This window comes from Gekko japonicus, unplaced genomic scaffold (genome assembly GCF_001447785.1).
Source record: "Gekko japonicus isolate JY-2015 unplaced genomic scaffold, Gekko_japonicus_V1.1 scaffold9, whole genome shotgun sequence".
In the NCBI taxonomy this organism is placed as follows: Eukaryota; Metazoa; Chordata; class Lepidosauria; order Squamata; family Gekkonidae; genus Gekko; species Gekko japonicus.
This window is the reverse complement of record NW_015168044.1, coordinates 668,164-684,265: the sequence shown is the minus strand read 5'-3', so window position 1 is coordinate 684,265 and position 16,102 is coordinate 668,164. Positions and strand designations below refer to the sequence as shown.

The window sequence follows — 16,102 nt, the reverse complement described above, 5'->3', positions numbered from 1 at the left end:
TTCTGTACCCAAAGAAGCACATGTTGAGGCCTAAGAACACCCACCAGCCATTAGCTTCAAATTCAGGCCCCTCTGTGTGCAAGGCTTCTTTCTATTGCCACAGGTAGGCCTTGGGTCTCATTACATTACAAGTTATATGCCTGGGTGTGGAACCTGAGGCCTACCGGGTGGATCACTGGCCCTGTGTCTTAAAAGCAGCATGCAGAGGCTTGGCAGTCATGTGTGACCCCAAAAGGTGTGAGAAGCCACAATTGCTCTTCCTCTCACTGCCGCTCTTCAGTTCCTTGGGTTTCCTACTGCCTCGGTGAAGCTTGTTTGCTCATGAAACCCCATGAGGTGTTTATTAGCATTCATTACCAAGTGCCAGAGGGCTAATTAGTTCAGGCTGTGCTACAGGAACTTTGGGGGAGGGTTGGAAGCTGACAAGGAAGGTGAAGCAATATGAGAAGAAGCCCTGTTCTGGTTCCCAGTCCAGCTTCCCGCTACTGCCAACCGGGTCTATTTGTTTGACCTATTTGCAAACAACAGTGGGATTGCATTGGCACAAACAAAGCAGTGGTTTTGCTTTTCTCAGAAAAGAAAGCCCGGCCACTGCGCATTTGCATAGGTAATAATAACAATAATAACAAAATAGTAGTAAATGTTTATTGCATGTGGCCAAAAGCCATTTCAAAACTGGTCTAAATAAAAGAGAGTAAACACAGGAAGAACAAAAACAATCATCGAGATTAGATGCCACACAATTAAAACAGGTTATAAAACAACAGATTTTAAGTTTCAGACACCACTTTTGCATGTATTTTCTTGGCAACCAGGGCATATAGGGCTGCCATGTATGTAACATATGGGTCTACATCCAAGAGAAGAAATATTATTTTCTCCTCAGCTGTAGATGCAGTCAGATTAGCTAATCATAATAAGACAGAGAAAGAAAAAACAATGTAACAAAGATATTGCTGTACTTAGGTTCACATACATAAGGGGAAAGGCATCAATTTGTTTATTCAAAAAACTATATAAAGTCACAGAAGAAGACAGTTATATCAAGCATCTATTACAAAGGCAATTCTGGAAGATGTATACAAATTCACAGAATCACAAAAACACAAAACATTCCGATGGCATCTTAACTTAAGCAGCCCTTTTAAAGAAGAATTGTGTGTGTCAAATGCGTTTATATTCGTCTTTGCAAGCCTGACAGATTCAAACAGACGTGGTGCCCTGACGGTTTTCAGTCTTTTTCATCTGATCAGACACAAAAAGAGATGTTCTATCACTGAAGCTGATGCCCTTAAAATATGCTGTACTAGAGGGTTCCATTCCATTACCCAAGGTGTTTAAAATTTACATCAAACTACTAAATGAGATCATCTGGGATATGAAGGCTGGATCTGGAAATCATTAACATGCTGATGACACCCCCAGATCTATATATAAGAACACGAGAAGAGTCCTGCTGGATCAGACCAATGGTCCATCTAGTCCAGCATCCTGTCTCACACAGTGGCCAACCAGTTCCTCTGAAGCCTCCCCTTGATGTTGCCTCCTGGCTTTGGGATTCAGAGGTTTAGTGCCTCTGAACGTGTAGGTTCCCCTCAGTTGCCATGACAAGTAACCACTGATAGACTTATCCTCCATTAATCTAATCCCCCTTTAAAGCTGTTTATTCCTGTGGCCATCACTATGTCCTTTGGCATGACTAACTAAACCCTGAAATGCAGTTTCCACTGTCCTAAACCAGTACCTGGATGTGGTGGTCCAGTGAATGATGGAGAGCATGCTGACCCTGAATCCAGAAAAGACAAAGAGATGTGTTATTACAATTGATCTCCAGACAACAGAAATCAGTTTCCCTGGAGGAAATGGCTACTTTGGAGCATGGACTCTATGGCATTATGCCAAGCTGAATTCCCTCCCCTCCCCAAACCCTGCCCTCCCCAGGTTTCACACACCCCCAGGTATTTCCCCACCCAGAGGTGACAACCCTACTAATCCATGCTGGGCAACTGCAACACACTCCATGTGCAGCTGCCCTTAAAGAAGAAGAGATTGTATTTGTACCCTGCCCTTCACTACCTGAAGGAGTCTCAGAGCATCTTACAATCTCCCATCTCATCCCTTCCCCTCCCCACAACAGACACCCTGTGAGGAAGGTGGGGCTAAGAGAGCTCTTTCAAGAACTGCTCCTGAGAGAACAGCTCTGAAAGAACTTATGACTGACCCAAGGTCACACCAGCAGCTGCATGTGGAGGAGCAGGGAATCAAACCCAGTTCTCCCAGATTAGAATCTGCACTCCTAACCACCACACCAAATTGGCTCTACTTACAACTTGGAATCTTCAACTACTTAAAATGCCTTCATTGGCTTATTGGGGTAAGTTTACACGATCATATTACACCAGTGTAGATACACCTCCGGAGTTTGCTTAATTTCATGTTCATTGCATCGATAACACTGAATGACCATCTCATCCTTTGCTGTCCCCTTCTTCTTTTACCTTCAGTCATTCCCAGCATCAGGGTCTTCTCCAGTGAGTGCTCCCTTCTCATTTGGTGGCTCCGTTAATTAAGGAATAGTTTCCCAGAATCTATTTGATAAATACCTTCCCTCCTCGTCATTCAAGAAAACCTGGCTGTTTCAGAAAGCATTTGGGTAAAAATTGATTGAGAGACGGTTGAACTTTGAATTGAAATATGGACAATTATTTGATAAACTTTTGCATTTTGTTGGAGTGTGTAAACTGATGGATGAAATTACCAAGATGTCTTATGACTTGGTTCTATTTTTAGGGTTTGTGTTATGATATTTTCTACCCTGGGCTTTGTTGGAAGGGGAGAGGATATAAACATTTAAAATAAATGAATGAAATAAACAAACTGAGTGGCTCTCCTACCTGCACCTCTGCTTCCGCTGTACGTACTGAGAATATTCCTGCTCATATCTTAATTCTAGGCAGGACTGGCAGCTTGCCTGTGATGGGTATCATGCTGGAAGCTAGCAGAGGCAGCTGAGGCACAAATATTTGTTTTAATTTAAGGCAATTGAAAATTCCAGTTTTCAAATGTTTGATGTGGGGCTTTGTGAGAATTTGTGATGCACACTTCTTTTCCAATATAAGTTCACTTTTGTTTCCGCTCTGATTATGACTCCAGGAGCTTGTTCTAGTCCAGTCTGGCTTAGCAGCCCTGGCACTGAGTGCTTTTGTAGAAAGCAAGCCTCAAAGTTGTTTTGCACAATGTGCTCCTCATAATACAGCCAAATGAAGTGAGAATCCCTCAAAGTGGTAGAATGGGCCGTACCACATGTGGAATTCTGCCCTCCATCATACACAAAACAAAACAAAATTAAGGAGTAAACAAGAACAATGTTCTCCCTGGCATCAAGGGTGCTTTTTATTTGCAAGGGTTTGTTTTTGTTTTGTTTTGTTTACAGGGGAGAGCATTTATAATTTTTTAACAGAGGAGAGCATTTATCAATTGCACACACACCCCGCACCTGCAACTTGAATTGGTAATGTCCACTGTCCTGTACCGATGGTGGCCAAGTACTGGATAGCTCTCCATCAGATTGCAAGTGGGACAGTCATATTTTTTTGGATGCTCCCCTATGTGAAAATCACAGTGACTACGGCAAACTAGCATACCAGGAATTATTTATTTATTTATTTATGTTATAGTTTCTATTTCTATACCGCCCTTGACCCCGAAGGGTCTCAGAGCGGTTTACAGAGGGTGTGTGTGTGTGTGTGTGTGTGTGTGTGTGTGTGTGTGTGTATATATATATATATATATATATATATATATATATATATATATATATATATATATATATATATATATATATATATACCAATTAATCCTAATCTAGGGCCACAATTCATTTTTGGGGAGTGGCTGCCTACCGGCACCCAGGGGTGTACGTTCTGTTGCTGTTCTCTCTGGGCGGGCGGGCTCTGATGTTATTTCCGGTGCATCGGATGGGCCGACGGCATCCTCGGCAGGCTTCGGCTGGTGTCCTTCTGGCGCGCGGCTGCTCCGACTGCAGCTCAGCCAACGTCCCTCAGGCTCCACCGTGCTGCGTCTTCTGCGTCGTCGCGTCATCACAGCTCCACCTCCAACCATCGTCGCCACATCCTCCAATCGTCTCTGCTGCCGCCATTACTCCGCCGCCGTCAGTACTGCCGCCGCCGCACTCCTGGCACACACCGTCAGGAGGTGGGTGCCCCCTGCCACCTATGGCAGGTACCCATTTGTTTACTCGTGAGTACACTTTCGAGCTGCTGGGTGGGCGGGAGCTGGGACTAGGGCCAGGAGCTCACCCCGGCCACGGTGGTCTCGAACAGCCGTAACGGCTGTTTGCTAGTGTTGTTACTGCAGGCATTAACCCATTCTACCTGACATGACAGTTTACTACAAGCAGAGAATTTTTTGCAGGGGTATGTGTGTGGAAATAGGACTTTACCTCTTCCAGTAGGAAAGAGAGGGTTACCATAAGACACTAGGCTTGAGCCTGGGGTGACCAGAGCAGTAAGGGAGGAGAAAGAAAAATAGTGAAGGAAGGACATGTTAATAAAGATGGGCACAAGAGGAGTCTTATTCTTGTCAAAGCCCGATCTCTTTTCTGGGAGAGAATACCAGTTCACAGTGTGCTGCCACACCTCCTTTGCATTGTGACAGTCACCGGTGGGCACTGGCAAATTCTGAACACCCACTTGTTATGCATGCCGCATGTGTCTCTGTAGGAGCTGGCCTTACGGCATGATAACATCCCACTCGTGCATTGCAAAGCTGTAAACTACACCTGTTTTTGCAAGAACACATATGCACCCACTTGCATGGTTGCAAAGAAATTATGTAATTTGCAGTTTTGCATTACAATCTGCCTTGCAGCTAGGGCCACAGAATTCTACCACCTGCATTTGTGTGCTGTGTCGAATGGCTATAATTCCCACAGTTCTCTGCATTTGGTTCTGAGAAACTGAAGTGTATTTAAATTAAATGTTTTAATTCCTGCTTTCCAGCGTTTTGAAATGGGAGTGGCAACATCTTAGACATTTTTCTTTGGGCATTTTTCTTCTGATTTGCACACCAGCTTCTTCCAGTGTGTCAATGCCAATATTCACAAGGCGGGAAAGATTTCTGAAGGGAGACACCTGCATTTTTGCCTTGGGCTCTGCAGTGCCACAGCCTACAAATTGCCTTTGTGCTAGTTGTGCATTCAAGTCTGTTAGATACGAGACTCAGGCAGCAGGTGAACAGTGATTAACAGCTTAATTGAACACGAAGTAAGAAAAACAGAACAAGACAAATCAATGGAGCAACAGACTCCTTCTTAAACTGTCCGGGCTTGGCAAACCACGCCCACATGTCAGCCAAGGTCCAATCACATACTGTACATAAAGGCCAATCATTTATCTTCCCTCCAGAACTTCCTTTGTTCTGATAGGTCTATTTACAATACCTTTCTAGACTCAAGCTCAGTACATTCTTTCCAGACATTACATTACATACATAACAAAGTCGATGTGGAGAGACAACTGCTGCCAGGAGCCCTGGCTGCATACCTGCTCATATCCATGTCTTTCTATCAGCCGGCTGGCCCAGGTGCTTATTTGCTTGCTAAATGCCTGCTTCATTTGAGAAGCAACTGGGAATGACACTGAGTAATTTTTGTTCTCCTGTGACATGCAGTGCAAATATAGCCATTCTCGTAGCTGAGAGAAAATGGAAGCTGTGGAAAAGGTGGAGAAATAGAAGCAACAGTAACAGTTTTGGAACTGAAATGTGCATTGGAAAGTTAAGACAACAAACACCATACGCTGCTTTCTGTTTGTTCAAGCAGTTGTATCGACACACTGAAGCATACCTTAGGGTGGAACTGCAAGAGACACAGAGCTGTCACTGAAAATGACAGTTTTGTTTCATGTTTTCCTTTTCCATAACATCCAGTATGAATTAACTGGTGTCCTGACTTTATTTCGCTAAGTATTTTCCTTGCTGCAACCATTCCCATAACCAGGGGTCATTTCGTAGAAAAAGAGGTGCAGGAACTCATTAGCATAACTCATTAGCATACCTTATTTGCATATGCCACACCCCCTGACATCACCAAAAGTGTGTCAGAAGGCAACACCCACTGCTCAGGCTCCACTGGACTGTTTTGGATTGCTAGCTATGGGGGGATGCGCAGATCTGCCCTAGCAGAGGAGGGAGAGCTTGTACCTGAATAAACCTTGGCCTTAAAGGTGCCACTGGACTGTTTTGGATTGCTAGCTGGGGGGGGGGGGAGATCCACAGATCTCTCACATAGATCTGTGCAGAGAGAGAGAGAGAAGGAAAGGAGGAGGGAAAGAAAGAAGGAAAAAAGGAGGAAAAGAAAGAAAAAGAAGGAGGGAAAGCAGGAAAGAAAGAGGGAGAGAAGGAGCAGGGGGCAGGGCTTGCTGCATGTGCCCGCCCCCTGGGCTCTTTACTGCCGGAGCTCCGCTCCTGTGCGCTCCTGCAGGAAATGACCCCTGGATGTGATGAGGTCACTGATGCTTGTAAACAAAAGCCCAGAGGATTAAATGGCAAATGAGGCCAAGGTCTGTGAGGGCAAAGAAGAAAAGGCTAGCAAGAACCAGCAGCTTCTAACTGGTGCCAAACAGCTGTAATTCACCCAGTGAGGCATCCATATTTTCTGGTATTCAATTGAAATGTGCTACTTTTCAAAGTTAGCATCAAAATTAGATGATACTTGGCAAGGCCTTTCATTTTGTTTTTTAAGTTATTTTGTATTCAAGCTCATCTTCTTCACTCCACTGTGGTAATTTGTTGATTGCTTCTGCAGTGAAATTGAAGGGCAATCGATTCAGTACAGACAAAAGGAAGTGCTTCATCACACAATGCACAGCTAACTTATGAAACTCACCGCTGTAAGCTTTAAAGAATTGGAAACTTGTAGGTCCTTATTGACCATTGCAAGGTAGCCAACTGGGCTGGTGGAAAATGTCCTGTTCCTTAGCAGAGGCTTAATGGGATGCTTTTTAGCAGGTGATATTGTTCCCCCTCACCCCCGGAAGGCTTTAGCTGGCCTTTCCACACCTCAGGCCTTGGTTAAAGGGCAGGTCCTTTTTCTGCAGGTCCTTTGGCAACCCTCCAGAGCAGCCATGTTCATGTGCGGATTAAGGCGTCTGTTACCTGTTTGAGCTGCGGTGGTTCAAGTGGTTAAGACGCTGAACTGCAGGCTGCGGAAGGTCGGTAGTTCAGCAGTTCGAGACCCGGGTTGCCGCATGACGGAGTGAGCTCCCGTCTCTAGTTCCAGCTCCTGTCATCCTAGCAGTTCGAAAGCAAGAAATTGCAAGTAGATAAATAGGTACCAGTTTGGTGGGAAGGTAACAGCGTTCCGTGCGCCTTGGTGTTTAGTCATGCCAGCCACATGACCACAGAAACGTCTTCGGACAGCGCTGGCTCTTCGGCTTTGAAATGGAGATGAGCACCACAACCCTAGAGTCGGATTCGACTGGCTTTCGAGCGAGGGAACCTTTACCTTTTACCTACCTGTTTGTGAGCGTCCTAAAGGCGTCTGGGCTGCTGTTCTAACTTCCATGTTCCTTTCTAGGTTTGCCAAGCTCTTGCTTCGCCTCCCAGCCCTTCGCTCCATCGGCCTGAAATGCTTGGAGCACCTCTTCTTCTTCAAGCTAATAGGCGACACGCCGATTGACACCTTCTTGATGGAGATGCTGGAAGCTCCCCACCAAATGACTTAAGAGCGGGTCTCTGGCCTGAGTCCTCAGCAGGGCCCCCCCCCTTCTGCCACTTCCTCCCCAGAGCAAGAGGCACTGCCTGCCGTCTTCCGGGTGGCGTGGCCACCTGAACACAAGGCGGCCTGAGCCCTTTCCCTGGGGTTGCCATCGATGCTGCATCCGAGGATCTGAGGACTGGCTTTTGTGACGCCTGTTGCGGCTGCGGAGACCACAGGCTTCAACCACACCAAAGGCCCCCCCTGCCACTCACCCGACCCCCTCTTTCCTGGGCACTGACGGACTTTGAAGCAGCCTGGCATTTGGGTCCCTCTTGTCTCGCCCCCACCTCCACCCCCTTTGTGGCTGTGGTTGTCCCCACACACACACACACGCGCACCTGATTCTCTGATCTGCTGGGGGGGCAACAGGGCAGGGCGAGCACAAGGTTTGCCGACTCCCTTGTAGGCAGGTGGACTGCGGCTGTCTTTGAATTAAGAGCAAGCGATGATTGGGAAAGGGGCTGCCGTGCTCCAAAGGCTGGAATCTCACAGGAGTGTGAAGGGCGGGGCCATCATTTCTGTTGGGGGGGGTGTTGAGTGGCTGTGTGTGTGTGTGTGAGCGTGTGTGTGTGTGCTAAGAGGAAATTCCCTCAGTAGCCAAGCCAGCCAATCAAATCGCAGGCCAACTGGAACGTTCAAAGGACAGTCCAGGCTTCTCTGTAGCAGCTGGCTCAGTAGGAGAGGCGGACTCATTCCCCCCCCCCCCCGATTTGGGCTTTAGCAGATCAAATTAGGGCTCACTTTTGTTCTGCTATGGGGCAGAGACCCACCCAGAGACTTACGCAACTGGGAGTGTGGCCAGAGCAATTTCCAGTCTCTCACATGATCCATGCAGACACCACCTCCATGCAGTAGACCAGTTCTGCTGCCCTGGTTTGGAGCAAGTGTGCAAATTTTGGTGCCCAGCAGTTGAGATCCCAGACGGTATACAAAGCTGCTGCCAAAACTCCGCACCACTGCAGCCTCCAAAGCTGGCTCAGCTCTGGCTGTATTTGACACCCTCCCTTGCCTTTGTGTGTTCTCTCTCTCTCCCCCCCCCCTTTTCCTTTTTGGTTTTGCTTCTTTTGCCACCATCAGCCCACACAGAGAGCCAAGGTGCCCCGGGGTGAGCTCTGTTTTTTTGGGGGGGGTCTGCTTGTCAGAGGGGTAGGCCGATGGTTGTCTGCAGGGACTCAGTAACGAGATGCTCTTGTGTGAAGAGCAATTTCAGAACCGGGAGAGGGAGGCCAGGACACAATGCAGTCACTTTGTAAAAGCAAAATTAACCAGTCGTCACTGACCACTGACCATGGAAGGAGTAGCTCTGCACTCTCTGCTCTCCGCTGCCAGGCAGGCAGCCGCTGCACCCAGTGCTGGCCCAGCCGCAGTTCACCTCCTGCAGAGGCATCGGAGGCTGGAGCCGCACTGGCCAGAGTGCTGGGCCGGAGGGGGGGTGGGCAGGAAGCCACTCAGGCACCAGCGTGGCAAGAGCCAGGCTCTGGAACAAGTTGGGGAAGTTCTGCAGGCTCTCTTCTTGTGACCACGAATGAAATGCTCCTAGTACTATGTGCTTAACAAAGCTGTGAGCTGCCCCCTCCCTTGACATTTGGGGTGCCCCCTTTGTGTTTTTGTGCAACATCATTGCACCAAGCAAGTCACCCTCTCCTCCTGCTTCTTGCCCCCATCGCCCCGTTCTCCAGAATGGCTGACTGGCTGGAGACATCCTGGGACACATTTGAAGATGAGACCTGTGTGCATGTGGGTCTGCGTGTGTGTGTGTGTGTTTGTACATGTATGTAGTGTAGATAGGTACACTGTATAAATATTCTCATTCATCATATACCTATATTATACCCATAGCAATTACAGACTTTAGTGTTATCTTTGTGTTCCCAGTTCTTTTTAATTTTCCAATGTCTTGGGGCTTTCTGCTCATTTTTATTTGCTTTATAAAAGCAAGTACACGGCCCCTCCCTTCTCCCCCCGCCCCCTCTCTCGATGGTGGGTGCCAAAAGCAGATCTGTGCAACCCTCGGGAATTGTTGCATCTATTTTAGGATGCTTTGGGGGGGGAGGGGCTGGGGGGAAGCGAGGTGGACTGAACCATAGCTTTAGCATTTCCCAACACATAGAAAATGGATGCCTTTGCTATGGGGTGCATAGCTGAAAATGAAATTTAGAAAGGATTACAAAGAAAAAAAAATTAAAGATTTTTTTAAAAGGTAAACAAAATATCTAAAGTGACAATAAAGTTAAATATCTATTTTTGTACAAATGTAATTTTAACCATTGCATATTCTTACATTATTTTGGAGGGCGTGTGTGTGTGTTTTTCTGCTATTTTAAAATCTGTTCTAAATCTGTTATCCATATGTTCAGCCCACAGTGGTGCAGGGACAAGCCTTTACTCTGCGTGGAAATTGCTTCATCCGAGTTCCCTTCAGAAATCATTTCCCCCCCTGGAATTTTACTTTCCCTGCTACTCTTTGCAAACCAGACGGTCTTCTGTTGTGCCCCCCCACCAACAGCATTATCCTGCAGGTCTACTCTACTGTGAAATCACTACCATATATTATTATTCACTAAAAAAATAAAAAAAAATAAAATCTGCTGGAAATTGCAGTATTTTGAACAAATGTATTAGAATTTTTTTTAAGTAAAAGAACAAATATGAGCATTTTAAAATATAGTTCAGTCCTAATTCTTTTATTTTCATTCTGCAGTGGGCATTCTGTGGCTTCTCTGTTGTGTTTCCCACAGCGATGTGGCCCTCCAGAGCGATCCTAACCGGGCCTCCTCGGGATCCGACTGAGGTCTCTTCAGTGGGCTTACTTCTGGGAAGGATGATTTGCCCTGTTGGTGACTTAAAGAGCAAAGTCTGAAAATGTATGCTTTTTTTAAAAAAGGAAGAATAATTCAAATTAAGTGCAGCTCTGGGAAGGTCTTTCCCCTTAACCTTCTCTCTTTCATCTTTCGCAGAAGTTGTAAGGTTTAAGGTTGAGGGGCCAAGAGACAGAACTGTGGGTAGCCCAAGATCCCTTGCGGTGGATCCAGAAGGGGTCCCTGGCGTCTGTGATTGAGACTGCGCACGGCTTCCCTGGGGACACCACGATGGAGGCTTTTGCCTCCTCCCCCCACCGATGGGTCGAATTGGCTGCAGTCAGGCCCTTTCCGGTGGTTCCAAATGGGTAGCAGCAGCAGCAAAATAGAACAAGAGCACCGGGCACCTTAAAGGCTAACGATGACTGATCCCCCCACAAGCAGCTGTGCCTCAGTTGCTCTTCCATTTCCCCAGCTTGCATTGGTCAGTTTCACATTATTCGCTGCGGAGCCGCATTTTGACCCGCAGCTCCCCCAGATTTCCTCCACGTCTTCTCAATCCTCAAAAAACAAGGATTGAGAAGACACAGAGGAAATCGGGGGGAGGGGGGGAGATGCGGGTCAAAATGCGGCCACACAGCGGACAGTGTGAAATTGACCAATACAGCCGGGGGAAATGGAAGCGCGACGGCGGCACAGCTGCTTGTGGGGAATCAGTCCAAGTGTTATGAGCATCATAATAAACTTGCTTCCATTTCTGGGGCAATAGTCAGTGCAGTCTTCTGAAAGCCCTTTTGGTTTTACAAATGTAAAAGTTGGTTTTAAAAATACTGGACCCACCTCAGGGAGCGAAGCCTCCGGAGGAAGCTACCAGTTCCAGAATGGAGCCCAAGCAGAACCTGAGGGGGGCAGCTACAGAACCTGAAGGGTCTTGGGCGGAACCTGCAGCTCACTGGCTTTTCAGATCCAAATACTGATAACCCAAAGGAACACAGTGTGTCACAGTGGTGAAGGAGTGGCTGGTGGGTAGCCCTACTGGTGCAGTGATTCATACAATCAGGTTGTTAGGAACAAAATGGAGTAACAAGGTGGCAGCCAGCAGAGTGCTTCATCCTGATCTAGTTTAGGTGGGCCAATTACAATCTGGAGGCCACATCTGGCCCGTGGGAGCTTGCCATCATGGTCCTCAAACTGCTTGACCATTTTGCAGGAGCATCAGCCTACCAGATTTTGCTGCATCAGTGAGCGAACCAGAAAATCTGAGAAGTAGCTGGGGGGCCATTCCCTGCAGCAGAGGAGAGGGCGGCTGGGCACATCTGGTTGTCCGCCAGCCTTTGAAGGCTCCGAGTTGTCTGCCGGCTCTTCCTGTGGCCAGTTCCTCAGGTTGAAAAATCTGCCTACCCCTAACTTAAGAAGGCTCAACACAGTGAAAGTTGAGACTCACTCCTCTGAAGAAACGCAGTGGCTTGCAAGTGTCCGTGGCAGTAGCACTCTGCTGGACTCGTCTCCCAGTTTATTTTGGCACACTGATGCCGGGACAGTATGTGATCGTCTTCCCATCTCTTTGCCTGGTGTCAAATGTTTGTGCCTCTGGAGCGAGAACATTGCAACACAAAGCTGTCTGCAGCCACAGTGGATGTCGGGTTTTGCAAACTGCAGCAGAATGACGTTTGCATGAAGTTGCTCAAGGAGTGGACGGAGACCTTCCTAGGACAGTAGGCCAAACATCCACCACTTCAGCAACAGCCTGTTAACCTTCCATCAGGGGTGGCCACCAAGTAAAAATTTCAGATCCAGGCTTCAGGGTGGAGACATTTTTACTGTGATTGCGAGTTCAGGACTGTTATTTTCAATGGGGAATGTATACAAGGGTATACATAAAGTATACAAGGGTATACTTTATAAACAGCAGCTGTTTATAAAGACAACACCACCAAATTTGCACGGAGCACAGTCCTCCCTCTTAATCTAAAGACCCACTAAGTTTCAAGCAGACTGAACAAAAGGGTTCAATTTCACTCTCTGCACGGCTGCACTTCTGTCTACCGATTCCTAGAATGACCATCAAGTGGAAGCCTAGCACAGAGCTCTGGCTGGCCATGGCATTAAAAAAAAAACACTGTCTGCATTCATTTCATTTTCTTACTCATTCAGTGACTGGCTGACAATTAAAAAAAAAATTACCTTTCCAGTGACAAGTCTGCATTTGCCACCCTTCTCGCTTGTGGTCTGTTTGCTTTCACAACGTGAAGGACCTTAGCAGACACCCCCCCCCCCGTTCCTTCCCCCTCGTCTGCCTTTATTCCCTATGGGAAACTTGGGGGTGGGGCTGAGGTGGCTGTTTCTCCAACCAATGACACCAGAATTGCAGCCAAGTGAGTGCAACTTCCATTGTGATCTAGATTTGTTTTTTGCTCATTTTGATGGAAGAAATCGGGTACTGAAATATGCGCCATAAACAGCGAATGGGAAGAACTAGGTTTTGGAGACTGAAGCAGAGCTATTTCACCCACCTAGCTGTGGAATGCCTGTCGGAGCTTTCAGCTAGTCTACAGGAGTTGCTCTCTTCCAGCCCACCCACCCCTTCTTCGTGTCAGACCGTCCTAAAATGAAATCAGAAATAAAGGCAGCTATGTGTAAAAACAATATTTAATACCCAAAAAAGAAGAAAAACAAACCAGCTACACAGTACAACATGAACAGCTCACACGGACTCAAAGTTGGCCTGGGAAACTCACAAAGAAGTCCTGACTTATCCTTCCCAAGCATTCCTCTAGCTGTCTGGCTTTGTCGAAGGACAGACCTCTCCCCCCCCCCCCCCAAGCAGTCCATGTAAACAAGAAGCCTCTTTTTCCAAGGCGCATCCGCAAGTGGGCTAGTGCTCCCAGCCTGTCCCTCTTCTTTTCTTATCAGCGAGGTTACAGCCTTGCCACTGATCAGTGCAAAATACCCAAGGGGTTCTCGCTCAAGGAAGCCTGCAAGACACAAAAGTCCTGGTCAGAACTACGGCTCAGCCACAGGCAGATTCAAAGGCCACAAAAGCCAGAGCGGCCTAAATGTCACACTCCAAACTATCCAAAAATCAGCAGGTAATTTCGAGCTAGGAATTCTTTATTAGGAGGCAGACAGGAATACATCCCATCTCCCTGGGAAGGCAGCACGGCCAGCTTGGTGTCTACTGTTGGAGGAGCCACCCCTCGGCTGGTGGTGTCATTCATCCCCATGCATTTGGGGAAAGGAGTAACCTATTGCCACAAGGAGAGGGATTGGGGCCGAACAGGTGGCACCATCTCTGACTGTGGGTCTATAAACATTGTTGCTCCTTGGCAGTCTCTCCCACACTCTAATAGAACACACACCCCGTTAAAATTTCCTGGAAATACAATTTGAGCATGTGATCTGATGAAGTTTATCTCCACAAAAACTTATATCCAGAATTAAACTTTGTTGGTCTTCAAGGTTGTGATCTAAAAAAAAAAGGGATGGGGATGGGTTAGATAGGCAATTAGAGAATACTGGACTAATTGGGGAGGGCATGTAAATTGAGTGGATAATCCAAGTGTGGAGCTATTGGCAGTTAGCATTTGCTACTGAAAGACTAATGCGAGCTGACTCAAGTTAGTTGGTCTGAAGCCCACGGTGGACTACAGCCGGCGAAGACCAGCAGGTGAGATGACGACCAGGTTAGTGATACCAGTGCTCCTGGGGAGGGGAAAGTATAGCGGTGGGTCCAGGCATGGAGCTCAGGGAAGGGGACTGAGAAGTAGAGTAGCTCGGTCCCCTTCCACCCTGCATCCCATCTCAAAGGTAGAAGGCGGCAGTGGGGCTAGGAGGACTGGCCCCCCCCTCCGACATTGGCGCTGTGTAACGCCAGGTCTATTAATAATAAGACCACAGTCCTTCGGGACTTTCTGCAGGAGCAGAAGGTAGACCTGGTGCACGTGACCGAGACCTGGGTGCGAGAGGGAGAGACAGTAGCTCTCTCTCAATTAGCTCCTCCCGGGTTCTCGGTCCTTCACCAATCACGGACTAGGGGGGCTGTATTGGCTGCCAGTTTGCTTCCAAGTTCAATTCAAGAAGCCAGTGTGGTGGACAGAGTATCAGACTAGGATCCTAGGCTGAAATCTCCACACTGCCATAGAAGTTGGGCTGCCAAGCCACTCCTCGAGGTGTGGGATTCCCCACCCTCAGGTCCTGATGTCGGCCAATGCTGGAAGCAGCATCAATAGAAAATTTAAAAAGAAAAGTAACGCCTCATTTACTTACAGGAAGTTCTTACCACACTTTGTCACTTCCAGTAGCTCTTGGAATCACCAGGATCTCTATGGTAAGAACTTCTTGTACGTAGACAAAGCCTTAACATCTACATGCACCCCTTTGCCCAGATTGCTCGAATGTTTCGGCTGAAATTGAAATCAACAAAGACAGAGGTCCTTTGCCTGAGTCAGGGTGGTCCGAGAGTAGGGATCCCACTCCCGACCTTCAATGGGAAGGCCCGTCTGAATGTACCACTCCCAACGCTGTTTGGGTGGCGAGCCTATTTGGGATTGCTCGAGGAGTCAAATTGACCCTATGCGGCTTCAGATGGCCCTTCGGGATCCGAAGCCCCCTGGTGGCTCGTTAGATGAGCTGGTAGAAGATTGGCACAGCCGACTCTCGACAGCCATCAACGAGATCACTCCCCGGCACCCTCTGCTCCCTCACTCTAGGCTTGCCCCATGGTTTACCCAGGAGAAATGCTGCAGCCAGGCTGTTGACGGGACTCCCAATCCAGGAGCACATCTGGCCTGTGCTCAAGGCACTGCACTGGCTGCCGATAGCATACTGAATTAGTTTCAAGGTGCAGGTTCTCACTGTTAAAGCCCTTTATGGCCAGGGACCTACATACCTGAGGCCTTTCCCCAAATGTTCCCCAGAGAGCACTGTGTTCAAGGGCCCAGGATCGATTACTACTTTACCAAATGGCAAACCAAACGCTAGGGAATTGGGCATTGGCTGCGAGGCTTTTACGAGCTATTTTGCAGAAAAAGTCTTGTCGCTATGAACTCCCAGTAGAGATCAGGGCCCTGCGGGACCTATCACAGTTCTGCAGGGCCTGTAAAACTGAGCTCTTCCGCCAGGCTTTTAGAGCTGCCGCCACTATTAACAAGTAGGATAAGAAGCCCGCTCCCCTGGAATGTACATTGACAGCCTGTACTAGCAGCTGGGAAAGACATCTGAAGACATCTATAGAAGATCTGCGAGCCGGCCATGGGGAGAGAGATAGTTGATGGTAGCCATCATGAACTTTATTACTGGAATCTAGCACTTATTAGGGAATTGTAATTGTTTTAATATTGTTTTAAATATCTTATTATAGTATTAAATGTTTTTGCTGATTTTATGTAAGCTGCCCTGAGCCGGCCTAGGCTGGGAGGGCGGGGTATAAATTTGAACAATAAATAATTAATAAATAAATAAAACTCATTTGCACTCTCCTTCGTTTTTAAAAAGCCACTCCACACTGCTGCTGTGTGCCTGCGCG

General features: G+C 47.5%; 1 protein-coding gene across 1 annotated transcript in view; it reads right to left on the bottom strand.

Annotated features, from left to right (window-relative positions):
• Positions 1–13,434: 13,434 nt before the first annotated feature.
• SNAPC4 (small nuclear RNA activating complex polypeptide 4) overlaps positions 13,435–16,102 on the bottom strand; it is a 42,933-nt gene continuing 40,265 nt past the window's right edge. The window contains exon 23 of the mRNA XM_015414178.1: positions 13,435–13,553. The gene's annotated coding sequence lies outside the window, so the exon portion shown is untranslated. The remainder of the gene's footprint in view (positions 13,554–16,102) is intronic.